This window comes from Phoenix dactylifera, chromosome 3, assembly GCF_051530095.1.
Source record: "Phoenix dactylifera cultivar Ajwa chromosome 3, Ajwa_hap1_PhDact_Kaust_v1.1, whole genome shotgun sequence".
In the NCBI taxonomy this organism is placed as follows: Eukaryota; Viridiplantae; Streptophyta; class Magnoliopsida; order Arecales; family Arecaceae; genus Phoenix; species Phoenix dactylifera.
The window spans coordinates 31511837-31534032 of record NC_143192.1 but is presented as its reverse complement, the minus strand read 5'-3'; the positions used below and the strand labels follow the sequence as shown (position 1 = coordinate 31534032).

The window sequence follows — 22196 nt, the reverse complement described above, 5'->3', positions numbered from 1 at the left end:
ATATGTTTGTTGTGTTTGTAATGATTCTTGTCATTATCTAACTTACTCACTTACTTACTTAGATAAATTGCTTGCTTAACTTTTATCCGCGCATCCTTTAGTTGCAAGCATATTCAATCTAGTCACATTCTATACATCAAACTGTTGCTAAGTTTAAATTTCACTGTGCATCTATATAACTTAGCATAATTAATTGAAAAGTTTTAGAAGTAGTCTAAAAGTTTAAAAAGACCCAATTCACCCCCCCTCTTGGGTTGTATCTACTGGGCAACAAAGCTTCAAGCTCCAGCACACCATCCAAGTCCCGACTTCATCCCAGTTTGCCTCATCCGCGAATCCCCCATCCAGCATCCGAGATCAGTCCAAGCAACCTCCGGTCCACACGTCTGCCTCCCAGCTCCGTGATCGTGATCCACCCGTGAAGCTTCCACGTCCGCATCCCATCCATCCAAGCGCCAGTTCCCGCGATGCAGCCGTCCACGCACCTCCCAGCGTCCGCATGCACCCCCCTTCCTTCCCGTCTTCTCCGCGTGCAACGATCCAGCTTCTTCGGAGTTCCAGCCACATCAGCTCCCAGCCTTCCGTCTTCCTCGCAGTCTCCGTGTCCCAGCTCCATCTCAAGCTCATCCGTTCGCTACCCAACTTCCCGACATCCTGCAGCCGTCCGCGTTTGAAGATCCCGCATCCCAGCTAAGTTTCCGGCCGTCTGCGTGCAAATTCTCCGCGTCCGTGATCTCAGCGTCCGCGATCCCAGCGTCCGCGTTCACAGCACATCCCGCGAGCCTCTTCCGCATCTCTTCCCCAGATCCCGCAGCCGTCCGTGGCGATTCACCCGCAATCACAGCCTCATCCAGCCGTCCCTCCGCGTCCGAAGATGATCAGCATCCCAGGATTTCCGCGATCAGCTCTCATCCGAGCGTCGATCCCTCATCCAGCCGTCCACGTCCGAGCTTCCATGATTCCGCATCCAGGTATCTTGCAGCTGGCATGAGAGATCCATCAAGGGGGATATATAAGGTCTCTCTCGGTGGGGGAAAGGGGGGCTTATCCTTTCCCATTGAAAAAAAAACCAGAGGAGAGTCCCATTGAAGAAACAGGGGAGCCCCTGTTTCCGAAAAAGAAAAAAAAGGAAGAAAATGAACGGGGATTAATGTTTTCAATGAGTGGCTAATTTCTTAGGGAGGGTGATGGAGGAACCTTTGATGTATTGCTCTTTGAAGTAAACTCTAAACTTTTGCTTTCAATGGTTTATATTTATTGATATGTTCTTGATTCATGCGTAGTTATTTCATAGATAGATCTTTAATGGATTATGATTATTGATATATGGATTGCTTTAGTATTTGATTCGTCGTAGACGTAGAAAGCACGACGGATGCTTAGAAATTGAGTTCATATGTTCATGAAATATATACTATGATTAGATCTATCCTACATTTAATCTTTAATCAAGAACCATAGAGTTTATTCCTTGGATGCAATATCATCAAGGGGGATTCCAGATCCCTACCATCTTTATTTCATTGAATTTTGTTTATTATTCTTTGCATTTAATTTCTGAAAACCAAAGCATCATTTTAATCCACAAATTTATTTAACTGAAAATTACATCTAAAAATTACACTAATAATCTATAGATCGTTCCCTGAGGATTCGACTTCGTACTCCCGAGATTTTACTACTTGTGCGATTCTCCTGCACTTGGGAGAACAATTTTATTTTTGCAACATCGAGTTTGTTGCTCTCTGCGATTAGGACAAGTGTCGGCCCTATAGCCCTGTTGGCCACATGAAAAACAATTCCCATTAAACCAGTGACAGTCTCTTCGATAGTGGGGGCCGCCACATCTATAGCATTTTACAGTATTCTTGCGCTGAGTTTCATCATTCACAGTAGTTTGCTTCTTGGGCCTCGATTCAATATCTTTGCCATGCTTAATTTGTAACTCAGCTTGTCTGTTCCTCTTTTTCAGAGTTCTTTCCCTCTCTTCTTGAGTTTCATTCAAGCCCCTTTCAACTACCAAAGCTTTGTTAACCATATCCTTGTAGGAAGAAAGCTCGAAGGTAGACACCTATTGTCTTATTCGGGCTCTAAGTCCGCCTTCAAACTTTTCAGCTCGTTCTCTTTCATTCTCCACCTGTCCTGGGGCATACCTGGCCAGTTCCTCAAACCTTGCAGCATACTCTGCGACCGTCATATTCCCCTGCTATAATCGGGTAAACTCTCGAAATTTCTGCCGTCTCACGCTTTGGGGAATATACTTGTCACGGAAAAGCTCCTTAAATCCTTCCCAAGTCAAAGGTGTAGCGTTCTGTCCCATCTTTCCTCTTTCCACATTCCACCAAATATCCGCTTCTCCCAGCAGCATAAATGTAGCAAAAGTAACCCTATCCTCATCAGGGCATCTTAGAGCATTGAAAACCTTTTCCATTTTGTTCAGCCAAGTCTCAGCCTCTAAAGGGTCAGAAGTGCCTTTAAAAGCTGAAGGTGCAAACTTTTTGAATTCTGCCAAACTGACATGATGCTCCTGCCGACTTGCCGACTTGTAGCCCCCTGTAGGTACTGAGGAGTCACCTGCTGCTGCTGATGTTGTAACTGTTGCTGCATAAATTGTTGCTGCTGTTCCATGAAGCGTTGTTGCATCTCGATCATTCTCATCATGTCTGAACGGGAAGTAGCTTGTTGTTGCATCATTGTTTGCATCATCTGGGAAGCACTCAGTGGTTCATTAGGCTGAATTCCAGGCTCACCCGAGGTTCCTGTCCTTGGAGTTTCCGGGGTTCCCACTTTCAGAGCACTACCAATAGGGTTGACGTGCTGTTCCTGCCGGTGCATACTCCTGGCCGGCGAGGGTGGAGCACCTTCTTGTTGTTCGGAGGGCGTCCAAGCAGCGGAGCCATCGGCAAAGTGAGTCGGCCTCCTATTACGCCCACGTCCACTCCCTCGTGCCATATCAACCTACACAAGTTACTTTTAGCATTTTAAGATTGCAAAGAAAATGTATCTATGGGGTACTTTAGTAAGTTATTTAATATTCTTCCCCCACTCACTCTCATCTAAACCTAAACTCTAGGATACCATAACCTTAAGCTCTGATACCACTCTGTCACGCCCCGAACCCATCACCCGGGTCCGGTACGCGACCGGCCGCATGAGCCCTAGAGCAGTGCCCTAAAGATCATGCAAGGCCTATGATTAACAAAAATTCCAATAAATCCACAACTAATTTAATAATTCAAATAGATAAATCCGACATGTCCAAATAAACAAATTGGTTCAATTACAAAATCTTTAAATGTTCATCGACATCAAAGAAGGATAAACAAACTAACTAACTAATAACTCTGGTACTCGCACTCTGCGCCCATCCCATCCAAATCTATGCATCCTGCAACTCTGGTAAAGAAAAAGAAGAAGAGGGGGGTGAGCTTTACAGCCCAGTAAGAATTCCCTACACATCCATACCAACACAATAATAATATGAATTTGAAAGCCACGACAAATCGATGCACATTTCATGAAATCATAAACCGGCTATCAAAAGGCTCAAATAATCAATATAAGTATGCACATCAAGCATCAATGAAAGTCCAGCCACATAAGAATGATATAGTATATATAGCTTATAAATCACTATGACTGTTTTCAATGCTTTTTCTTTCCATTCCATGTTAACTTGATCCGGATCAATTATCTTTCCGACTTTGGGCTACATCCCGGTCACGTTTCCGGCCCGTGACAGGGCAATCAATAGTATCACATTTCCGGCCTGTGATGGGGCAATCGATAGTGTTACGGGGGAACTCCAGAGGACGCCTGGCTGCCGAAGGGTCGCTCGCGCCCCAAAGGCGAATCGACGCCATTAAGGAGGGATGTCCGCCGAAATCCTCAGACTGCCAGGTCAGCAACAACCGCCATACGCCATAAAGAAGACGGGGAGCTCGAAGCGCGCGCGCCTCTCCGAGGGATGGCGGCAATCTCGAAGCATCACTTCCTTCACCCGTGCCTGCGGTCCTTCTCCAGCAGTACCGTCTCGATGAGGTTTCGGGCGCCGGCGAAAGTGAAGGCCGACCCCGACTTCTTCCCGGAGTCGGACGGTGGTTCCGCAGCCTTACCCTTACCCATCGCCTGGGGAAGAGTCATGCTGACCACGCTCGGGGCGGGGGTCGCCCCTGGAATTGACAGGGTCCTGCTCGGCCGGGGCCTCGGCGCGTCCCTCCTCGTATCATCCGGAGCCGACCGAGTCGAAGGCTGGGCTGGAGACTGATCACGTCCGACCCGTCCATCTTGGGCGCGCCCGGGTGATGCCTCCGGAGAAACGGTAGTCTCGGCATCGGAGGGCTGATACAACGTCAACTCCCGGTCCGCGCCCGCGACGTCCCCCTGATCGGTGGGTCCGGACCCGTCTGTCGGCGTCGGAGTCGCCTGCCGGCGGGACTTCTTCGCCGGTGGAGCCCCGCTCGGAGGAGCTCATTTCTTCCTCCGGACTGCTTCCAGTAGGGACGTCCTACCAACAGCCGTTGCCTTGTCCGACCGCATGACATCGTCGATCTCTGCAAAAAGGACGAGGTGGTCGGAGGTTGAGAAACTGAAGGAAAGAACGAAACGAAAGAGGAGAAAAGAGCTAAAAAAGAAATGGTGGCGGGCTCACGGTCAGTGGGGACCGAGCTCAGACCGACGTTCACCAAGGTATCCTCGGAAATAAGGCGACACACCGGGGGGAGCCGACCCTCGGCAACCAACTCCTTCAAGACGGCGACGCCGTCGGATTCCTCCCTCGACAACCTCGATAGGCCAATCGGGGACTTCATCGGCGTCTCCCAGGTTGCCCTGATTCCCCAAGAGGGATCTGCGTCAACGAAAAAGAAGCGCTCCTTCCAGCCGTGAATGGAGGTGGGAGCCTCCTTGACGAGGCCGCACCCTCGCCGCGCCGCAAAGCACCACCACCCCTTATCCTGGGGGTGGCCACTCAGGCCGTAGCATTCCCAAAAGACATTCAGGGTGGCCGGAACCTCGTGCATGCGGCAGAGAACCTGAAAGGCTGTCAGGGCGCGCCATGAGTTCGGCACCAGCTGCGTCGGCGCCACTCTTAAACCCCGAAGCACCTGAACGACTAAGTCCGAGGGGGGAAAGCGGAACCCGGCCTGAAGAATGCCCTCATTGATGGCAACCTTCCCTGGAGGAGGATGGGACATCCTCTCCTCAGGCCCCGGGAGTGTAACATTGCAGGCCTCGGGAAGGTGGTATCGAGCCACGAACCTATCTAGGTCTTCGGCGGCCAACTCCGACTTAATGCGGTCTGCTCTCACTTCGCCCATCCCTAATGGCCAGTGAATCTACGGTCAGGACAGGGTCGAAAAGGGGGAAAAGACCGGAACGACTGGAGTACACTAATACAAAAGGAGAGTATGGAGAGCCCTAAATTAAAGAATGGAGCAACTCACCGGAAGAGAAGGAAGAACAGCTCCGAGAGCGTCAAAGGAGGAGCAAGCGAACAGTTCGACGGCGATGACGGCAGCGCAAAGGAGAAACTCGAAGATGTCTGTAAGGAGAAAGGCGGACGGAGGAGGACCCCCGGTTAAATAGGCGGAAAGGTGGGTGACGCCCCGGTAACGCCAGAGGACGCCTGGCTGCCGAAGGGTCGCTCGCGCCCCAAAGGCGAATCGACGCCATTAAGGAGGGATGTCCGCCGAAATCCTCAGACTGCCAGGTCAGCAACAACCGCCATACGCCATAAAGAAGACGGGGAGCTCGAAGCGCGCGCGCCTCTCCGAGGGATGGCGGCAATCTCGAAGCATCACTTCCTTCACCCGTTTCCCTCCTAGTTCCAGGCTCGGAAGTGGGGGGCTACTGTTACGGGGGAACTCAGCCACCATGCCCCACGTGACCGACACGCGCGCCCAAGAAGACTCAGCTGCCCCTTGATCCAGTAACCCGACCCCGAGTCGGATATCTTCGGCTTCGCAGCCCGACCCCGAGTCGGCTGCCCCTTGATCCAGCAATCCGACCCCGAGTCGGATATCTCCGGCTTTGCAGCCCGACCCCGAGTCGGCTGCCCCTTGATCCAGCAATCCGACCCCGAGTCGGATATCTCCGGCTTCGCAGCCCGACCCCGAGTCGGCTGCCCCTTGATCTAGCAATCCGACCCCAAGTCGGATATCCTCAGCACCGCAGCCCGACCCCGAGTCGGCTGCCCCCTGATCCAGCACTCCGACCCCGAGTCGGAGATCTCTTGATAACGACAGGCTGCTTCCCAGAGGCACGCCGAGGCCTCCTGCTCCACTACTCCCTGCAACGGCTGTATCCGATGCTGTTCCACGATCTCCTGTATCAGCCGTACAAAGCGGAACTCCACTACGCCCTGTCATGGCCGTACCCAGCGCTGCTCCACGACGCCCTGTAACGGCCATGTCAGTGGCCACTCCATCGCGCCCCACGATGACAAACCCCCCTGAGAGACCCCCCAGCCAGGTATATATGCGGCTGGGGGGAGAAGGGGGGGTAAGCAATATCTTCCAGAGCACTCTCTTGCTTGCTATTATCATCTCTCCTCCTCCTCCAATCTCCTCTGACTTGATCGTCGGAGGGCCCCCACTACCCCAGTGGTGGTGCGAGGCTTGCTTGCAGGTTCCCCGGTGGAAGGTGGAGCACAATCAACATCAACCAAGGCAGCTCAGACGGAATCCCGTTCACACCACTGTGCCAATCGTTCTCGGTTTGGACCACCAGCAACAGATAGTATCACATTTCCTGCCTGTGACGGGGCAATCGATAGTATCACATTTCCAGCCTGTGACGAGGCAATCGATAGTATCACATTTCCAGCCTGTGACGGGGCAATCGATAATATCACATTTCCAGCCTGTGATGGGGCAATCAATAATAACGAGATAAGCCCAAAGTCCCAGTTCATTTAATCAATTCACATACACACATTAATTCCTTTTTCCATCTTATATCCGGCCTAGACTAACCAAGGTCACGTTTCCGGCCCGTGACAGGGCAATCAATATAATATGGTTAGTCTATCCACCATCTCCATTAGTCCAATTATGTAAATGTAAGCTATGCTCAGGCTTGTATCCATCACACTATCAATTACAACAAATATAATCAAAATACGATTTATTTCCATCATATTATAAGAACCACATTTATTTTTTCCATTTATGCTGGTATAGGTTATGCACATACATACATCCATCATAGTACCAATCATAAACCAATATAATCAAAGTATAATTTAATATAAATTTATTTTTGCTTTGTCTGGATCATAGCAAATCAAACATATATGGTGTAAAAATATTTATATCATGCAGGATTGGCGTACAAGGATTCTTACACTTTATTGAAAACTCAGACAACTAATCACCTGCCCTCACGGCGATCTATGAACCGGAATGCGCAGGACTCTGCTCAGCGTCCTCTCGTCCAATAGATTGTTCCCCTACAGAACCAAATCATCATTAAAATTTATCAAAGATATATGATGTTCTAGGACCCCAGTTTAATCCTCTAAAGGGTCCTCTAAAATCTAGCATCCCAAGACTATCTAGAGTCCTCAAAGCCCTGATCTCCCTGGATCCAAGTGTAAGAAGGGAACCCAACAACAAATAATATAATAAGAGGAAATATATGCTAAGAGAAAGGGAGGGGAAAGACCCTCTCTCTTTCTCTCTTCTTCCTTCTTCCCGACGGAAAGGGGAGAAGGAGGTTCGGCCGCCGGTGGCCCACGGCCGGCGACGCCCCCTGGTCGTCGGCCTGTGGCGGTGCCGGTGGTGCCACGCCCGGCGATGGCCTGCCGGAACGGAAGAAGGAACCGAGCCGCCGAGGCGGGTTCGGTTCTTCTCAATCCGGCGACTTCCCGGCCATTTCCCAAGGAAATAGCATCCAAAGATGGAGGAGAAGGAGGAGAGGGTGCTCACCTTGCCTCCGGCCGGATCGACGGCGACTGCTCCGATTCCTCCCGCGGCAAGGTAAAACCCAATCCTTTTTTTTTTTTTGTGTGTGTGTGTGGACGGCTCTCGACGGAAGCCCTAGAAAGAGGAGGAGGTCTCGGCCCGAGATTGCTAGGGTTTTTATCACCCTAGGATCCTCCTCTCCGGTGGATTCGGGAGGAGAGGGAGGATTTTCCGGAACAGGGGAGGGAGAAACTCCCTCCCCCTTTTCATGTGTTGGGCCGCCCTTTCTCAGAGGCCGGCCCAACCCTACATGGGCTTTCACAAAGTGTGACTCTGGTGTGCCATCTGCGGGCTAAAACATGAGGTTATAGTTCTCTAGTCATGGACTAACACGAAACCATGACTAGTCCAAAGCTGTCGAATCTGACCCATGTTATTCAGAAAATGGTAAATAATTTATTTGAGATCACTGTTGAATGTATTTGCTATTTTGGTGGAGCTACTATTGTGATGATAAGAGATTGATTATATAAAAACATGATTAGCTGGCATATGAATTCATGATAACTGTATTTTTCTATATTATTTCAATAGTTATAATTATTACAGAATAATTGGTAAAATCTATTATCTAGTTGTTCATGCCGGTGTTTGTATGTCGGGGATTCTTATTCACATAGGTGGTTGAAGTTTTCTGAATCATATTCCCCAATTCGTTCCATTCCATTTCTCTGCCACCTTACAATTCTTATATCCATGCAATATAGATCAGAAAAAATATTGGATCGAACAGCAGTGACCTGCTCCTTAAACTTGTTTGGCTCATTGAAGTAAATCAGGACGACTGACAACCTTGTCCTTGAGAGATATTTGGGATGCTTACAACTAGAGTAAGATCATACGATCTCTTAACAATCTGGTTCCAAAACAATTAATTGATATTTATTGATAGAATATTATGGATCAATAAATTGACTACTAAATACATTTTTTTGAGTAAATTACCTTGACCCTTCTTGAGATTTGGGGGGAATTACAGATTGCCACCTATTGTTTCGGAATATACATTTCACCACTTGTACTATTCGCATAACACAACTTCCTACAACCCTTTGAGCATTAATTTGTTTCTCCAAAGTATGAAGTTTGTTTACGAGAATTCATGATGATCTCAAATCAGACTAGTCTCAGCATCATTGTAGTGTTGTCTACAATGATATAAAGAAGCTAATGTTACCATGAACGATGCTGAAATTTATCGTTACTGGGGTCACTTGACTACCTTGAGTACATTGTGGTCTTTGAGGATTAAAGTTAGACTATTAGATTGTGGTTTTTGAACAACAAAAATAAAGTACTAATTTTCATTTTGTATTTCCTTCATATTATTTGTTGTATTTTTATTGTTAATGAGAATTGAAGTCCCAAGGCAAACGGAAACACTCTCAGGCAAATGAAAAAGATAACATCGTCGTCTGCTTTAACGGGTTTAGGGAGGACATTGCATATTTCTAAAATGCTGAATGGAAATCTGTAGTGTTTCCAAACCCCGTAGGAGATTAGTAAAATTTACCTTTTTTTTTCCATGAACAATATTGTTCTTACATGCAATTCTACAAATTCGTATCACTGATATTGAGGTCTGCAATTGAAACGTTTGAATTACAGCAGGCTAGCACCCTGATTTCCTCTGCGTTATTGAAGATTCTTGGTGAAGATTGGTCAAATCCTGTATTTTATATTATTACTCTGTTTCTTCGTCAACATAAGTACTCTTTTTCTTTTGTCTTTTTTTTTTTTTTTTGGTAAATTCAAGTCATAGAAGAATAATAAGAAGAGAAGGACCAGCTGCAAGAAATTTGGCAATCCCTTCTTTATCAAACATGACTTTCTATACTGGACCATTAACACACAATTGCGTCGCCTGGGGCTGGTCAAATTGTGTGGGGAATTTTCTACAGCCTAGGTAGGCTGGCGGGCGGAGGATGAAGACCTAGACTTCCATAAGAGATCAAGCTAGCGTTTCTTATTTTGCTTTGATTTGCAGTGAGTTGCCAGAATACTTTACCTAAGATTGGCTTTATAACAAACGAAATTTTGGTTGAGAATGACACAAAAACTAGAAAGCAAACTTTGGAGGCGTATGACAGACGCAAGTGAACTGAAAACAATTAAACAAACCAGAAATTCAACGTCTGTCCGATAACTGTCTTTGTAATGAATGATCGCTAATCAACGCATTGGCAATCTCCGCACTAGATATGAACCCCATGATCTCCCCTACCTCTTCCGTCTTTTTCCGGCTAACTCCAGCCTAGGATTAATCTCTCTCTCACACACGCACACACAAATAGACATGGTTGGAGAGGTTTCCTCTGCCTTTCTACAGGTCCTGTTTGAGAATTTGGCGACTCTGCTGCTGGACGAGCTTAGGTTGGTCTTGGGAGCGGAGGACCAGCTGAGAAATCTCAGGGACAGTCTCTCCATGATTCAATCTGTGCTTCATGACGCAGAGGAGAGGCAGTGCGCCGAGAATGCGGTGAGGCTGTGGCTCAACGAGCTCAGGGTCGTCGCCTATGATGCAAACGACGTGTTGGATGAGTGTGCTACCGAAGCTTAACGCCGGCGTCTGATCCCATATGCACGGGTACGCAGCTCCCTGTCCTTCCTCAATCCTAAGCGTGCCTTGTTCTGGCTCAAAATGTCCCATAGAATGGAAGAGATAGCCGATAGACTCGCTCTCATCGGAAACAGACATCATGCTTTTAGCTTGAGATTGGGGGATGAATCAAGGAGTCGAGAAAGGCGCCGTGAGAATCATCATCAGAGCACCTCGCTGAATCCTTCGTCAGCTCTTGGCCGGAGAGCGATAAGCGGAGGATCGTAGAACTGTTGGTACCGTTGCATGGTGAGGTCGAGCACAACATTTCTGTGATTTCCATCCTCGGGATGGGTGGACTGGGGAAGACGACCCTCGCTCAACTAGTCTACAATGATGAAACTGTGGAGAAGCATTTCGAGCTCAGGCTTTGGGTCCACGTGTCCTATGATTTTAATGTCTACGGGCTCACGAGAGCGATCATAGAATCCATAGATAGTCATGTGTACGAACCCATCAACCTCGACAATCTTCAGAAACACCTCAAGAAGAAGTTGGCTGGAAAGAGATACTTGCTCGTCTTGGATGACGTATGGAATGAGGAAACAGAACAGTGGGAGAGGCTTAGAGTCCCCTTGCTGTGTGGAGCCAGAGGGAGTAAGATATTGGTGACTACCAGGAGCGAGGAAGTCGCAAACATTATGAGCACCTCATCACCATACAGTTTGGGGGGTTTATTAGATGATGATTGCTGGTCTTTGTTCTGCCAGTATGCATTTTCCCGAGATCCAGATGCATTTTCTGATCTAGATGATATCGGAAGACAGATTGTGAACAAGTGCAAGGGCTTGCCTCTGGCAGCGATTGCTTTGGGCCATAGGCTGCGCAGGGTAGCTGACAGAAGCAAGTGGGAAGCAATTCTCCAAGACGAGAGCTGGGAATTCTCCGGTGGGGACGGCGATATTTCTCGTGCGGTTAGCTTGAGCTACCAGCAATTGCCTGCACATCTTAAGCCATGTTTTGCATATTGTTCCTTAATTCCGAAAGGCTACGAGTTTGAGAAGGAGTTCATAGTCCAACTGTGGATAGCACAAAATTTCATTCAGCCTGGTGGGGGAGAACGTATCGAAGACATCGGTAGCTACTACTTTGATTCGCTTGTGCAGAAGTCATTCTTCCAGATCTCACACTTTGACTATAAACGCAGCCAACCTAGGTACAAAATGCATGATCTTATTCATGACTATGCTCAACATGTATCAATGGAGGAATGTCGTATAGTGGAGCTTGGCAAACCATGCAATCTCTCCGCAAAGACACGGCATTTGTCGTTGATCTGTGACCAGTTTGTGCAGGATAACCCGACGCAATCACCTTTGTCTAACCGAAGGAAGAACATATTTAAGACATTTTATGCATACGGAGGCTTGTACACATTCCTGCTGGCCGGTGGATCCACAACATATGAGATAAGGGTCCCTAACAATCTTGCAGAGAGATTGGGAAGCCTACGGACCTTGGATCTGAGCAACTGTGGCATAAGTATGCTGCCTGAATCGATAGGTGATTTGAAGCACCTACGGTGCCTCCAGCTTCCAAACACAACTATTAGAAGGCTGCCTGAATCAGTGGGTTGCCTTTATAATCTTCAGATATTGGGTCTTAGAAATTGTGATATTCAGGAGTTGCCCTGGAACACAAGAAGTCTCCAAAGACTGCATCATCTCGATCTGCATCTTGACGAAATTTCAGTGATGGCACAGGGTGCCAAGTCTAGAGGGCATAGTCTGAGGTCCATGCCTCCAGAAATTGGACTTTTAACTGATCTCCAAACATTATCAAGATTTGTTGTAGGTACAAAGCATAGATGTGGGTTAAGAGAGCTGAAGGAGTTGAACAATCTCCATGGAGAGCTTCAAATTTCAAACCTTCATTTTGTTTCAAAAGCAGCAGAAGCTTCGGAGGCAAATTTATCCAGAAAACAATACATTCATAGATTAGAGCTGCAGTGGAGCCACCATCATAAATTTGCATCAAGTAGACATGTCCAGGAACTTGAAGAGAAAGTTCTAGCAAACCTCCAACCTCACACCAATCTCAAAGAGCTCATTGTAGTAGGCTATGAAGGTGCAACATTTCCATCTTGGATAGGTCATTCTTCCTTCTCCAAACTAGTAGCCCTGTCGCTCTCCAATTGTAAGAAATGTGAGATCCTCCCTCCGCTCGGACAGTTGCCTGCACTGAAAGATCTCTACATAAAAGAAATCGATGGTGTCAAGATTGTGGATTGCTCATTTTGTGGTCATGACGCAAGAAATTTCCCATCATTGCAAAAGCTACATTTTGAGAGCATGCACAGCTTGCAGGTTTGGTGTGGAAAAGATAATTGCCTGCTTCCTTCGCTTCGAGAGCTGGTTTTTAAGAACTGCAGTGGTCTTCGACAACTTACTCATAATCTTCCTTCCCTGACAAAGTTGGAGATTGAGGGATCCCCAAAATTAGTCGGCTTGCGAAGCTTCCCATCGCTCCAATCTTTAGAGGTGAAGGCCAGCGGTGAGTGGGTTTTCGACTCATGGTCCAGTCTCACTTCTCTTTCCTCCCTGACCCTCAGCCGGTTGCCAACAATAAGCTTGCCTTCAAAACTCCAACTTGGCCATGCCTCTATACGCTGCTTGGAAATCAGTCACTGCGACCACTTGATATCATTGCCTGACAATTGGCTCCCCTCTGTGTGAGACACGGGCTGAAGTCGGCAGCCCTTGCCGACTTCAGTCCCGTTCTCTTTTTGGAAGGCCGGAACAGAGGATCGCGATTTGCGATCCTCTCCGGCTCTTCCGGGGATGATCGGGGCGGGGATGTCGCTAGTCCCGCGGCACCCCCCCCCCCCTCCAGCTCATCCGCGGCCGAACCGCGGCCGCGGATCTCGCTCGGCCGCCGCGATCTTCGCGGCGGAGAGCCATCACGAGGGGGGTGATAAAAACCCCCCAAATCCTCCTCCCTAGGGCAAACCGAGCCCTCTTCCTCCTTCTCTTTCCTCCTTCCCTCCTCCTCCTCTCCGATCGGTGTGTCTTCCCGACCGAGCGCCGCCCGGATCCCCTCCGCGAGCTTCCCCTGCTCCGAGATCCAACCCCTCGGCTTCAAACATCGCCGCCGTCGCTTGACGCCGGACCGAGCCTCCCTCGGCCGGGATTTGCCACCTCCGTCGACCGCCGGTAAGCCCTCCTCCGTCGAGATCCTCCTCTCCTCTGTTTCAGCCCAAGCAGCCGAGATCATCATCTTGGTTGCTTCTCCTCCCCGTCGGTCCCTGCAACGCCGCCGGCCGCCATGGCGGCTGGCTGGCAGTCGATCGAGGGGTGGCCCCTGGCCACCCCCGCCGGCCACCTCCCTCTCTCCTCCGTCTCTTCTTCTCCCCCTATTCGTGGGGGGGAGTTTGGGGAAGGAGGAGGCCCATCACGGGCCAAATTGGGCCGTTGGGCCCAGTCCATTGCAGGCCCAACTTGGGCCCAGTCCAGTCCGGTTGGGCCCAGTTGGGCAATACCCCCATGGGCCCAACTTGGATCCAGATCAAACCCGAGAATCCGAACCCGAACCCGAACCCGAACCCAAACCTGAACCTGAACCTGAACTGGAACCCGAACCCGAAACCCGGGATCCGAAACCCAAACCCATTTGACCAATAAACAGATTTTTTGCAGTTAAGCCCTTGGCAGTATGCTATTTCAGAAATAGGGACTCCTGTAATTTGTATTTGATCCCTATAGGAAAGATTTATTACATAAAGACCCCCAACTATATTTATTTAGTCCCCTCACTCAAGTTTTATTATAGAATAGTACCCTGTAATTAAGTATTAGTCCCTGCAAAAAAATCTTATTGTATAAATGAACAAATTAGAAGCCAACCTTGGGGGCCCTATTTAGCCGAGTCTATGCGGGCCCATTGGGCCGAGTCCGATATGGGCCCTATCAGGCCGTGCCCATTATGGGCCAACTTTGGGCTCTGTTGGGCCATGTCCAATAGTATTATTTTTGAATTTTGCTTAGTCTGAAATTAACAAGAAATTAATTAAACTTTAACAGGTGAACCTGATCCGTCTACCTGAAATAGGAATCAAGCGAGAAGAGGTAAGTAACTTAATACTTCGAGTGTGATTTCTAAATTATTTGATAAATAGATTAAATTCTGAAATATGTTTTGTATTTAGTAAAATGGGTCTGGCATGTTAAATTTCTGAAAATTATGCTTTGAAATCCGTAAACTATGATTGGAAAATTTATGAAATCTGTTTTTATATATATGTATTCTCAGCATGGCTATGATCTGTTCTGTTCTGTTCTGGCCCCGCCAATGGGGATTATACGTTGGCCCTGTCGACTTGTAATCTGTGAGGAACCGGTTTCGACACCGTACCACCGGTGATTAGAATAGTGGTATTTGGACACCGTACCACCGGTGCTTAATAATAGTGGTGTTTGGCACCTTGTGCAACCCATGCCACTGGGTTACGTGGCCGTAGCCTATTATGTTGAGATTCTGGTATAAGAGTTTTTGGAAAAATGATAATAAGTTTTGAAAACAACAAAACGATGTTATTTATGATTTATTCCAGACATTATCCTGTATTTTGATCTGATATGCTCTGACCCCACTCTGGGGTATTTTGTTGCTTACTGGGCTAGTGTAGCTCATTATTCTATTTTCTCCATTTTTTCAGATCCAGAGGCTTGATCTCACGGGATTGAGGAGTGCGTTAGATTTTCCGACGATTCCTTCAGTTATTGGTCCTTTAGTTAGATTGATTAAAGTATTTGACTTACGTAAGCATATGTTATTTGAAATTTTGTAAGACTGCTTTTGAATAAATTTAAATAATTATGTCAGTTTTGAATATCTGTATTTGCTTTGATATGATCCGATGCCTTGCACGCCTGTGCGGCCCGCCGTGCGGGCGTGCGGCGTCTGCTGCGCCTCGGGCTCGGGGCGTGACAGATTTGGTGGTATCAGAGCCAGGTTTCAGATTCCTAGGGATTGTATTTGAAATAGTCAGATGGAGCTTAAGTTTTAGGATCTTTAGGATTCGTCAGAAAGTTTGAGAGATGGGTAGACATTAGGCCATTAGATGAAGGCATTTATTTGCTTTTGTTATTGATAAATTTGAGTTATTTTATCATAATTTTGAAATGCTAAAATTAGACTGCAACCTAATTATGGTCGTAACCAAAGTGTGAATGAGCTACTCTAAGAGTTTTCTTGGTAGAGCAACTTGTATTTCAAGTTATGATTAATTAGATTTTGACTAAATTAAGTGAAGGAATATTAATCATGAGTTATTATCGTGCAATGTAATTATTTGGGAAGTTTAACTTGATATCAGGCACTGTGAATATTGCTTCTAGTTGAAGTTAATTATTTTGGTAGCAATTTAAGATTCATCTATAAAAAGATGTTTAAAGCTTGGACTAGAAAATATTTATTGAAATCTGTATGTGGATCATGCATGGAGCTCGTATATAGAAGGAAAATACACTCTGGGATGAGACTTAATAATTCTTATTTGGCTCTACTTGAGACTTAAAACAATTAAGATTGATATTTTGATGGAAAGTCAATTAGTAATCTTGAGAATATTGGTGGATTTAAATATTTTTTTTGGGTTGGTCGAAAATAGGACTTGCTTGATTTAGAAAAGTTCTTGATGCTTGAAAGAAAATAAAAAATAAAAATAAAAATAAAAATCATTGAAAAGTATAGTATTTTTGATTTTGATCGATATGGATATCATTGTGTTATTAGTAAATTCTCTAAAGTCCAGTAGATTTACAAGATCCTGAAATGTTTGCAGTATTACAAATAAAAATATTTTACTTATTTGAGGAGTTGATCTCAATGTAAAATCATAGAGTTTATATCTTTGTGGAATTTCTTGTAAATCTTTGAACCAGATTATTAGATTCTTGTTAGTTAAATATTTATAAATCAAGGCTATGAGTTGATTATGGATTTTGTATCACCGTATGAGAAATGCAAGGGGGATTTCATGAGAGGCCAAAATAAGTTTAGCCTAAAAGAAAAGATTCGGGATGATTAAATAAGCTCCTGAGTAAGTTAATCGATCGAGAATCTTTTAATTATCGAAGCTTCGAATAAATATCAACTTGTATAATAGAATTGTTAAGGAAAACTAGAATTGGCTTAGTTCAAATTTGGATCTAGAATATGATTGCTTGATTATATGATGGTACAAATACGATAACTATCTCAAGGGTTAATCATGATCTAGTGTACTTGGGAAGCAAGGATAAAATTTTGTTTGGATATTAAAAAAAAAAAAATTTGCTGATGATGTGGGATTAATAAGAAAGTTTGGAAAATATTGATCTGAGTTGTGCAGCAGAAATTTGATTAACTGAGTAAATTTAAACTGGTCAAAAATATTGACTGTGTTTTGGTAACATGTTATGATGAAAGACTATGTTATTCAATAATGAAAGATTTTGTTAATAAGGGAAGGTGAACACTATTGATTCTCAGGTCAATCCTGATATGATTATGTTATTTCTTGGATAGACTTTGCTATTTTTGGGTATGCTAAGAAAATAATAATAATAATGATAATTTGAACGTATCATGACTCGGGTTAGTTGATTGATGACCAAATATGGTCTAATTTGTTAAATATCTGAATAAACCATGCATTATTTGCTCTCATCTTATGATTTATAAGTTTAAGTTAAAGGCTTTGTGGCATATTGAATCATGGTATCAATACTTTGCCTTCTTAGACCTACTTTTGCGATTTGATACAAATCATTTTTGAGATAAATCGTTGCTATCTAATGATTATCAGTACATGTTCATTTTGTGAATCATATTCTTAGCAACATAATAATTTGACTCTAAGGTTAGTCATTATCCTTTGAGGGATCAGCACACTACCGGTTGCTTCTGTTTATGCTTATATACTATTTGATACTGGTGCTGCACATTCATTATGTCATCGATATTTGTGCGAAAACATGATCTACCTTGCATGCTGTTAGAGTATGATTTGCATGTTAACACCCCTGCTGGAAGTGGGATGATGGGTAATCAGGTCTGCAAGACTTGTCCGGTTCAGATAGTAGGTAAAGACTTGCCTGCTGATTTGATAGTTATAGATACGCATGACTTTGGCATAATTCTCGGTATGGGCTACTTAGCATCACACTTTGCTACCATTAACTGTCATGAAAAGCGGATAAAATTTTAGATCCCTCGAGATACTGAATTCAGCTTCATTGACAGTGGTGCATATACCTCCCCTCGAATTATTTCTGCTATGCAAATTAAGCGACTACTTAGAAAGGGGAGTATGGCATATATTGCCACAGTGGTTGACACTAGACAGTCAGATCAAAGATTTGAAGATATCCCAGTAGTAAATGAATACCCCGATGTCTTTCCGGAAGACCTCCCTAGCTTGCCACCAGATAGAGAAATTGATTTTGCAATTGATTTGATTCCTGGTACCACACCAATCTCTAAGACCCCCTATAGAATGGCTCCAGTTGAAATGAAAGAATTAAAGGAGCAGTTGCAGGATCTTCTTGATAAGGGTTTCATCAGACCTAGTGTTTCACCTTGGGGAGCCCCAGTCTTATTTGTAAAGAAGAAGGATGGTAGTATGAGATTATGTATTGATTATCGAGAGATAAATAAAGTAACAATAAAGAACAAGTATCCTCTACCAAAAATTGATGACTTATTTGATCAGTTAAAGGGGTGATGCGATTTAGAATACGCGGAAAACTTAGTCCACGCTATGTGGGCCCCTTTTGAGATTCTGGAAAGAGTAGGAGCTGTGGCATACAAATTGACACTCCCACCTTCACTGTCTGGAGTCCACAACGTTTTTCATGTTTCTATGTTAAGAAAGTATATTCCAGATATGAGCCATGTGGTAGAAGTGGCTCCTTTGCAGCTTAGAGAAGATTTGACATATCCTGAGCAGCCTGTACGTGTGGTTGATAGAAAAGAGCAAGTATTGAGGAGGCACACGATTCCTTATGTTAAGATCCAGTGGAGCAATCACTCAGAACGTGAAGCCACGTGGGAGCTGGAGGACAAGATGAAGGAAAAATATCCGGACCTTTTTGCAAGCTAAGGTATGTTAAATTTCGAGGACGAAATTTTTCTAAGGGGGAGAGAATGTGAGACACGGGCTGAAGTCGGCAGCCCTTGCCGACTTCAGTCCCGTTCTCTTTTTGGAAGGCCGGAACAGAGGATCGCGATTTGCGATCCTCTCCGGCTCTTCCGGGGATGATCGGGGCGGGGATGTCGCTAGTCCCGCGGCACCCCCCCCCCCTCCAGCTCATCCGCGGCCGAACCGCGGCCGCGGATCTCGCTCGGCCGCCGCGATCTTCGCGGCGGAGAGCCATCACGAGGGGGGTGATAAAAACCCCCCAAATCCTCCTCCCTAGGGCAAACCGAGCCCTCTTCCTCCTTCTCTTTCCTCCTTCCCTCCTCCTCCTCTCCGATCGGTGTGTCTTCCCGACCGAGCGCCGCCCGGATCCCCTCCGCGAGCTTCCACTGCTCCGAGATCCAACCCCTCGGCTTCAAACATCGCCGCCGTCGCTTGACGCCGGACCGAGCCTCCCTCGGCCGGGATTTGCCACCTCCGTCGACCGCCGGTAAGCCCTCCTCCGTCGAGATCCTCCTCTCCTCTGTTTCAGCCCAAGCAGCCGAGATCATCATCTTGGTTGCTTCTCCTCCCCGTCAGTCCCTGCAACGCCGCCGGCCGCCATGGCGGCTGGCTGGCAGTCGATCGAGGGGTGGCCCCTGGCCACCCAAGCCGGCCACCCCCGCCGGCCACCTCCCTCTCTCCTCCGTCTCTTCTTCTCCCCCTATTCGTGGGGGGGAGTTTGGGGAAGGAGGAGGCCCATCACGGGCCAAATTGGGCCGTTGGGCCCAGTCCATTGCAGTCCCAACTTGGGCCCAGTCCAGTCCGGTTGGGCCCAGTTGGGCAATACCCCCATGGGCCCAACTTGGATCCAGATCAAACCCGAGAATCCGAACCCGAACCCGAACCCGAACCCAAACCTGAACCTGAACCTGAACTGGAACCCGATCCCGAAACCCGGGATCCGAAACCCAAACCCATTTGACCAATAAACAGATTTTTTGCAGTTAAGCCCTTGGCAGTATGCTATTTCAGAAATAGGGACTCCTGTAATTTGTATTTGATCCCTATAGGAAAGATTTATTACATAAAGACCCCCAACTATATTTATTTAGTCCCCTCACTCAAGTTTTATTATAGAATAGTACCCTGTAATTAAGTATTAGTCCCTGCAAAAAAATCTTATTGTATAAATGAACAAATTAGAAGCCAACCTTGGGGGCCCTATTTAGCCGAGTCTATGCGGGCCCATTGGGCCGAGTCCGATATGGGCCCTATCAGGCCGTGCCCATTATGGGCCAACTTTGGGCTCTGTTGGGCCATGTCCAATAGTATTATTTTTGAATTTTGCTTAGTCTGAAATTAACAAGAAATTAATTAAACTTTAACAGGTGAACCTGATCCGTCTACCTGAAATAGGAATCAAGCGAGAAGAGGTAAGTAACTTAATACTTCGAGTGTGATTTCTAAATTATTTGATAAATAGATTAAATTCTGAAATATGTTTTGTATTTAGTAAAATGGGTCTGGCATGTTAAATTTCTGAAAATTATGCTTTGAAATCCGTAAACTATGATTGGAAAATTTATGAAATCTGTTTTTATATATATGTATTCTCAGCATGGCTATGATCTGTTCTGTTCTGGCCCCGCCAATGGGGATTATACGTTGGCCCTGTCGACTTGTAATCTGTGAGGAACCGGTTTCGACACCGTACCACCGGTGATTAGAATAGTGGTATTTGGACACCGTACCACCGGTGCTTAATAATAGTGGTGTTTGGCACCTTGTGCAACCCATGCCACTGGGTTACGTGGCCGTAGCCTATTATGTTGAGATTCTGGTATAAGAGTTTTTGGAAAAATGATAATAAGTTTTGAAAACAACAAAACGATGTTATTTATGATTTATTCCAGACATTATCCTGTATTTTGATCTGATATGCTCTGACCCCACTCTGGGGTATTTTGTTGCTTACTGGGCTAGTGTAGCTCATTATTCTATTTTCTCCATTTTTTCAGATCCAGAGGCTTGATCTCACGGGATTGAGGAGTGCGTTAGATTTTCCGACGATTCCTTCAGTTATTGGTCCTTTAGTTAGATTGATTAAAGTATTTGACTTACGTAAGCATATGTTATTTGAAATTTTGTAAGACTGCTTTTGAATAAATTTAAATAATTATGTCAGTTTTGAATATCTGTATTTGCTTTGATATGATCCGATGCCTTGCACGCCTGTGCGGCCCGCCGTGCGGGCGTGCGGCGTCTGCTGCGCCTCGGGCTCGGGGCGTGACACTCTGGCCTTACCTATTTTGCAATCAAACATTGTTCTCAACTCCGGGCACTACCAAGGGGACTGCAGAACCTAAGGAAGCTGGAAGACTTGGAAATCCAGAGTTGTGGGCATCTAGAGTACCTACCAGATGGGCTCAAGAACCTGACATCACTCATGCGTTTTGAGATTTCAGACTGTCCTCAGCTTTTATGCTTGCCAAATGATGGTCTGCCAACTAAACTTACAGTTCTTGAGCATCAACAATTGTCCAGAGCTCAGGCGACGGTGTGAAGTTGAGGCAGGTGAAGACCGGCCCAAGATTGAGCACATCTTCTCCGTATGGATTGATAAGGAACTATTAGTTTCTTCCATTCAGCCCAATACAGCAGCCATGGCTCACAGCCACTACACCAAGGTATGCCACTGCTGGTGTAGCTCACTTCTGTTCTGTTGTTACTTGTTAGAGATACTCCATGGGAATCATGATCATTGGAATCACTATGTGTTTGTCTCACCGAGCTTTAAAACAAATGAGTTTCACTTAATATGTTGCACAAAAGATTCAAGTTCGAAGGATTTGCTACAAGTTCCTTGACTTTAAACTCATTTTTTAGAAGATCAGATTAACGTTTTTCATTTTGTGAGTTCCAAACTGCTTATGTCATATGGTTTTTGCAGGGGAAAGCTCAGGGAAGTAGATGCAAATGATTACAGAAGCACCCCTTCACTTTATTATGGTAAGCAGCTATCCTGTAAATTACAAAAATGAGTATTATTTTTTGAGTTCCATCAGCCCAAGTGTGTTCTGTTCTCTACATAGGGTTGATAACTCCTGTCTATGTGCTTTTCTCCACTTGTTAAAAGCCACGTATCTGGAGAAAGTATTGCAACTTCAGTGTATTATTGTCAACTGGATTATGGTATGATCAGAATTCCTTGGCTCCTTTGTGGGATTTTGGACATAGAAGAGACCTAAGGAGGAGCTTAGATCTCATTGGGATCTATTATTCATGGCCATATGGTGGAGTATCCGGTCGAAGAGAAAGGGGTTTTCGAATTTCTGGTTGACAGAGGTCACCCTTTAAATGGAAGTTGAGCAGCATTTGACGTTTTGGACCTTACTAGCTTCAAGGAGATTGGACCAAAACTTCAAATTCTCTTCAAGATCTTACTAGCTTCCAATTCTAGTCTTGATTCGTATTTGTATGTGAAATTTGCTCTTCTTCATTTCATGCAATTATGAAGTGAATCTGATGGGCC

At 45.8% G+C, this 22196-nt stretch overlaps 2 long non-coding RNA genes and 1 pseudogene across 2 annotated transcripts; all 3 read left to right on the top strand.

Moving 5' to 3' along the window:
* The first annotated feature begins 10243 nt into the window (after positions 1 to 10243).
* Positions 10244 to 21644, top strand: LOC103718074 (putative disease resistance protein RGA3; annotated as a pseudogene).
* LOC149768044 (uncharacterized) lies at positions 13391 to 15393 on the top strand. Its single transcript, XR_016399813.1, has 2 exons — positions 13391 to 13715; positions 14583 to 15393. It is a non-coding gene; the product is annotated as an uncharacterized LOC149768044 (long non-coding RNA).
* LOC149768043 (uncharacterized) lies at positions 18848 to 20858 on the top strand. The gene is made up of 2 exons (XR_016399814.1): positions 18848 to 19172; positions 20053 to 20858. It is a non-coding gene; the product is annotated as an uncharacterized LOC149768043 (long non-coding RNA).
* Positions 21645 to 22196: the final 552 nt, after the last annotated feature.